Genomic DNA, 6,822 nt, shown 5'->3' with positions numbered 1-6,822 from the left:
GACACATTTACCCCTCCGTGCAAGACGGAGTAGGGCCACGCTGCCTTCCTCTAGGGGCCGTTGTGGGAGGAGGCGGCATCATTGGCGAGTCGCACTGCACTCACCTCCTAGGTTTGCTGGGCTGTTAAATTTTTTAACTTGGCCTGAATAATTTAGCTCCGACATTATGTCAGTCTGGGCGGATGAGCTTCAGTGCTTCCTGGATTGCTTCATGACCCACTTTAGACAGAAAGGAAAAGCTACCCAAAAAAGCTTACAGCAGGTGGGAAGGGGGAAGCTTTTCCACACTTTCCAGTCTCCGTGTCCTTCATCTTCAGCAGAATGTAAACTGATCTCGGTGCAGAGGTCGTAGGAGGCTGCACATCCTCCTGGCCATGTGGGTTGGAGCCGCTCAACCGGATGCCTTCTCCCCAATTAGAAACCCATCTATTACCGAGCGGCAAGTCCAGGGCTCTTGTGCAGACTGCCAGGAAGACTCTGGCAGCACAGAGAAGGGGGCAGGGAAAAGGATGCCTTTTGCTCAGCATGGCAAAAGTCATGGCCATGCGCCTTTTCTTGGCTGGGCAATGGCAGGTGACTCCACTGACTCCCACAACACACAGACCCAAGCCTCCTTCATTTCTATGTGAACCTGAACCCCACTGCTTCACCCGTGTGCTTACCCTAGACGGCCTGAAGCCCCAAACTCCCACTACTCCCTGAGAGCAGCACTGGTATCTCAATGCACTGATTTTTTTCCTCCCCCTAAGAAGTCAATGCATTGGATGGTGGCACAGGGCACATTGGGTTTCCTACCTGGACTGCCACATGCCTTTTGCCAAGACCACCCATGCCTGTGAGGACGTGTGTGGCATCAGCAGAGACAGCTACCTGCAATTGCACTTCTAGTGTGGACAAGGCTCGAGATGAACCAGACCAACCTTGAGTAGTCAGCACTCAAGACGGTCCAACGCTCTGTAGGAGACAAGACGACAAGGATCTTCTCTGGAGCCGTCTGCTTGTGTAGGGCCAAGGGGCTCATAGATGCACGTGAGTCTCTCCAGGTTAAAGAGGGAAAAGCTAACGGACAAGGGGTGTGCTAAGTGTCAACCCAGACCAGACTGCTCCGAATTCTGCACATGCATGTGCGTGGACGCATGCACACAGACACACACCCTGTGGCCATGGCAAAAATCCTGGCAGCTCAGCATCACCATGCAACCTTCCTGGGCTGGGCAATGGCCTCCACCGAGCTGTGGTTGCACCTGCTTCTACTCTGATCAGAGGAGAGCGAGTGGGAGATGGCCTCTGAAACGTTAAAATGGTTTGAATCCATCGGCTGCACCGGCCCACTGAGAAAGGCTCTTTTCTGCTCTCCACGGGGCAAGGAAGAGTCTGGATTTTAGGTGTTTTTTCATGCCTAGCGCCGCGGTCCCTGGATGCTGAAGGTTAGAAGCTAAGATCTCAGGGTCAGCTGTGACCTGCATACAGATGTGAGCACAAGGGGTTGTGTGGCCTTTATCCATGCCCATGTAGCACAGGGGATGCTGCCCTTCCCCACCTGCTCTATCTGCGTTTCAGGCCCTGCCCCTGCTCCATAGCATTCGACTAGACCAGCTCCCTGCTCTTTCCTGCTGGTCTCAGCCAAGATGTTATCCTCTCCGTTAACCTCAAAAATCCTTCTGTTCCGGCACTTCCCTGGAATATTATATCCACCAAACCCTTTTTCCTTGCCAGGCACCCTAGTGCCACCCTGCCCTATTCACCAGCTCCCCTCTGGGGGGAGCATTTAATGATGACCAATTAGCAGTCAATTAGATTTGCTCTGTAAATTTGACTCTCCACCAGGCTTTCTGGACTTGGGTTCTTTCTTTTCGTATGATCAACTCAGCTTTCTTGAACGTGATCAAATTCTGGCTAAGCAGGATCTTGCTGGCTCTGTGATGCATTTTGCTGGGTTGGGATTGGGAGGGCCATTGTGGTTTCACATACTTTGTTTTTACTTTTCCTGTCTTTAGCTAGTGCAGTCCAGCTATACGGATCAGCGGCGAGAGGCATTTCAGGCTGCTTGGGTCCCATCTTACTTTCCAAAGGCCGCTTCCAACGTATTCGGATGAGCTTTGTTCTCCTTCCGACGGATCGTTGCTTGCACGGATCACAGCTGAGGCGGTTTCTTTAATGATTTCAGAGGCAAGGGAAAAAAATATATTCTCACCTTTTCGAGTGCCACTTGGCTGAAGGTAAAGAGCACTGCAGCTTGTGGGAGTGCTAACGAGGACTAATTATAACCAGGCTGACCTGCCTCAGCATTCGGATGCGGGGTAGAACGCACAATGAGGAATTTTTGCGTTTATGGAAATGCCTCGTTTAGGACACTCATGCTTTCCTGAATCTTTACAGAGAAGCCATTTGGACAGTAGGGTGGAGAGATGGGGTTGTCCGAGGAAGGCTCCTAATCCACTTCCACCCACTGCCCCTGGCTTTGCACGCGCTGGTGGATGCCTCACTTGAGCCAACCCTTTGCGGCACCAGAGAAGCCCAGAAGCTACAGCCTGCGTCCCGTTCGCTGCTGATGGGCTCTCTCCTCCTGCCAGTCAAGCTCTCCGAGTAGGGAAGAGCACTTCTGGGGGGGCAGGTGTCACCTGGCAAGTAGGAAGGGCGCAGCCTCCATGCAGGGCTCTGCTGGAAACCCAGACCCATGCCAAGCCTTGCACCAAAATCAAGGGGGCAGCTGTTTCAGCAGGCTGCAGAGAGGTTGGACCTGCTGCAAGTAGAGAGGGGCATTGCCAGGATAAGGTAAGGGGGCTTCTCCCACGTCTGCATTGCTCAATAAGCAGGAAAAGAGGAAAGGGCCACCTCAGCAATGAGCTGTTGCATGAACACTTGTGATGCCACCAGGGAGCTGCCCCGTTCCCAACACAGTGCTCAGACACACGGCAAACACCCACTCACCCTATCTTAGGGGTTGCCTGAAATAGCCACTACCCAAAATACAACCCTCAGCCTCTGCTTCCTCTGCCTCCGGGGCTTTCTACCTGGATGTCTCAGCCCCTGCGTCTTCCTATCGCGTTTATCATTTTCCTTCCTGTGTTGATACCACTGGCATTGCCCCGGCTTGGGTGCCAAGGTAAACCAGCAGGACAGTTCTTCTGGCCCAAGCCCCTGTTGTGTAAAGCAGCCTTAACACCAGGGTCCCCAGGGGCATAATGCAGCTGATTGAGCGCCGGTCTCCGACGCTCGCAGGCAGCCGGGCTATTCTGCAGGCTTACGGCTCTCCAGTAATTCTCAGTGACATCGATCAACTCGGCGCCTTCCTGCCCTGTCCCCAGATGCATGCTGCCGTGTCAGACATTTTACGTTTCTGCAGCGGCTTTTATTCCCAGAGACTCCAAAGCACTCTGGATCCAAAGCCAGCACGGCTGCCTCACGGCCCCCCTGGAGCAGAGCGGGCCACACAAGCCAGGAAGCGTGGCCTTGTGCACACACACACTCTCCTGCTGCACCAAGGCTGGTTTTTTTTTTTTGCTCCCGTAGATCACGGAGCTGCAATTTTTAGGCTGGATGCACCCAGCCTGATTGTTGTGTGAAGAGCGATTGCACGGAGTCGGCTCTTCTGAAGCCTGGGGAGGCTCACACACCACGCTCCCCACTTCATTAAGTGATGCCGTACCAGTTGGGTCCCATGTCAGCCGCTGCTGTGATAATTCAGCAAGCCCAGCCATGAATCCCAGCTCACTTAACTCACCGCGGCGCGGTCCTGGTCCCATAGGCGTTGCCTGGGCTTGATGCTCGCTCACACCCCTTGTCCGTGCTGCAGAAGATGAGAAGAGGGAAGGGGTGTCTTGAAGGCTGAGAGGACACTGAAGTGGCAGTGGGCCCTGGGGAGAAAGAAGAGGGATAGAAGTTGGGCTACACTTACCCGAGGTGGAGACCCGAGGGATCTCTTGGTGGTCCGAAGACCCTTCTTCACCTACCTGCCTTCTGGGGTGAGGGGGAGCTGTCTGTTCTGCCTCACAGGAGCCAGGGTCTGGCTGAAAGAAGAGAGGCAGCGGTGCACGGAGAAGGAGTTTCTCCATTTTCTTCTGGAGTATTCATCACAGTCAGGGGCCAGCCGTGTGTTGCTCGTTTTACAAGACTCATCATCCCCATGGTCACAGGTGGGGCTTGGAGAATGGGGGGAAGATTGCACCCCATCCCTGGAGAAGCAGGAGCCAGTGAACATCGCCTGCTGCAGTGCTACGAGCCCCCTGGGCGGGAGGGGACCTGGACTCCCATGCTGCTGAAGGGACCGAGAGACCCTGGGAAAGGAGACACGAGAGGCTGTGGCCTCAGAGCGGGTGTCTTCTCCTTGCAAGCGCAAGGCGGCGGTCAGGAAGTGCTTCTTCCAGCTGTGTCCATGCCAGCAGCCAAGGGAGACAGACACAGAGAAGCCTGTGGAGGGAAGAGGAAGGCTGGGGACCTGCTAGGGGATGAGCTGCAGAGACGAAGGGCTGCTGTGCGGCGTGCCGGAGAACGTGGGTGTTTGCAATAACAGTTTCCAGCACGCTGCAATGGTGTCTGAACCAAGAACCTGGAAAGATTGGCCCGAGCAATAAAGGCACCAAGGCAGGACTTGCATGAGATGGTGCTCTCTGCTCGCCCCTTCTTTTGTCCTCCAAGGGACACTGGCAGGAGCTGGGCGCTGGGGTGGGCCTCCTGAGGAAAGCGGACTGGGGTGTACACATCTTACTCGTGGGTTATGGCCACTGGCTTGGCAACAGGTTTAAGTCCAAAGCCAGGACACTCACCAGCAGGCCGGCACGTCGGCAGTCTGCAAGCCAGGGCCTGGGCACAAGCCAGAGGTCACACCAAAGCCAGGACCAGGGAACGGCAAGCTCCAGGAATTGATGTTACCCACTTGGAGACCTGGGCCCCCCCAAAAAACATTTACACCCTGTGGGCAGTTCCCAGGAACCATCCCCTGGCTCAGCCAGCAATGTCATTGGCCCCGGCCAAGACCTAGCCCTGAGACCCCCCAAGCTGCATCATGCTATGGGTCCAGTCCTCCCCTTCACCCCCAAAATAGCTCCTGGTGCTGCTGTACGATGCGGCTCTGGGGAGGGGGTGCAAAGTGCAAATGCACGAGGTGCTGTCCCCTGCAGCCTGCGCCAGTCTGGAGCTTGCACGGAGCAGACCCGCTGCCTCTTGCAAGCATGGGCAGCATCCTTGGCTCTGGTCTGGCACTCGGGGTGCAGCTGTGAGCCCTCATCCCCTTGCTCCCTGCCCTCAGACGCAGCCGCGAGCAGGCTTGGGAGCCGGACAGCGGGTCTCTCTGGAGAAAGCCATGCCCCATCTGTCCTGAGGCTTCAGCACTGCATCTGCTCTCGGTGACGCCACCGACTCCCAGGGTTGTGCGCACACACAGACCCAAGCACAGAGCTAAGCCTCCTTCATTTCTATGTGAACCTGAACCCCACTGCTTCACCCATGTGCTTACCCCAGATGGCCTGAAGCCCCAAACTCCCACTACTCCCTGAGAGTAGCACCGGTATCCAACAATGCACTGATTTCCCCCCCCGCACGAAGTCAATGCATTGGATGGTGGCACAGGGCACATTGGGTTCCCTACCTGGAGTGCCACGTGTCTTTTGCCAAGACCACCCACGCCTGTGAGCACGTGTGTGGCATCAGCAGAGACAGCCACCTGCAATCGCACTTCTAGTGTGGACAAGGCCCAAGATGAACCAGATCAGCCTTGAGTAGTCAGCACTCAGGACGGTCCAACGCTCTTCAGGAGACAAGAAGTCAAGGCTCTTCTCTAGAGCGGTCTGCTTGTGTAAGGCCAAGGGGCTCGTTGAGACGTGTGAGAGGGAAAAGCTGCTGGGCAGACGGACAAGGTGTGTGCTAAGAGCATGACCAGACTGCTCCAAATTCTGCGTGTGTAGGCACACATGCACACACACATGTGCACACACGCACACACACATGTGCACACCAGGCTAGGGGCATGCTGAGAAACAAATCAAAGGCATCCAAAACAGTCTTCGTATTGCTGAGGCAAAGTGGCATCCCTCACTAATTAATCTGAGCTGAGGAGCTAATTCAGACCCTTGATTACAACTCGGCATAATTAAAAGAAGACAATCAGCAGCAGGAGCAGAAACCTGCTCATCAGAGAGGGTGTTTGATGGGCTCAGCGCCTGGGTCCTCTCCTGCTGGTCTGGGCTTTTTAAAGAGCTGAGCTCAGGGAAGAGACTCTCACTTTGAAACACAAGAGCAAGGAACTGGGTGATGTGTAGCCATGCTCTGTCTCTGGATGGCACTTGCCAACCAAGGGTTTCAAAGCAGTCATATAATGACCTGAGACTCGCAGCATCCCTGAGAGACACCATCCCGGTGGGGAAACCGAGGCACAAGACAACCATGTCACATGGCTAAAGCCACACTCACGAGGAGCGAGACCAACACCCCACACCCATGCTCATCCCTGGTGCTCACCCCCACGACTGCATTTACCAGGGCAGACACCTCTGTTTTGCTCCCTTCCCCTTGAACCACCTTGTATCGGCCTCTTTAGAGCACCCAAAGCATTCAGTACCGAGAGCGCCACGGGGCCTCCACAACAACTTGCAATTAAAGAAACTGTTTTGCAAAAATCTAGTTGGTCTCATAAAGGCTATCACCCCCATCACAAGTCCTGACTGCTTTTTCCTCTAGACCAATACAGCTACAATCTGGATACATGGAGCCTCTACAACAGCTTTCTGGGCGCGGGCAGCCAGATTCCCCATTGCCCTCCACTATAATTCCCTGTCCTGGATTTTCTGAAAACAACACAGTGACTTTTTTCCACATTTGAGGCAT

Source organism: Crocodylus siamensis, chromosome 12, assembly GCF_052110815.1.
Source record: "Crocodylus siamensis isolate JL-2025a chromosome 12, ASM5211081v1, whole genome shotgun sequence".
Taxonomy (NCBI): domain Eukaryota; kingdom Metazoa; phylum Chordata; order Crocodylia; family Crocodylidae; genus Crocodylus; species Crocodylus siamensis.
The sequence above is the reverse complement of the archived record's forward strand: the minus strand, read 5'-3'. Positions refer to the sequence as shown.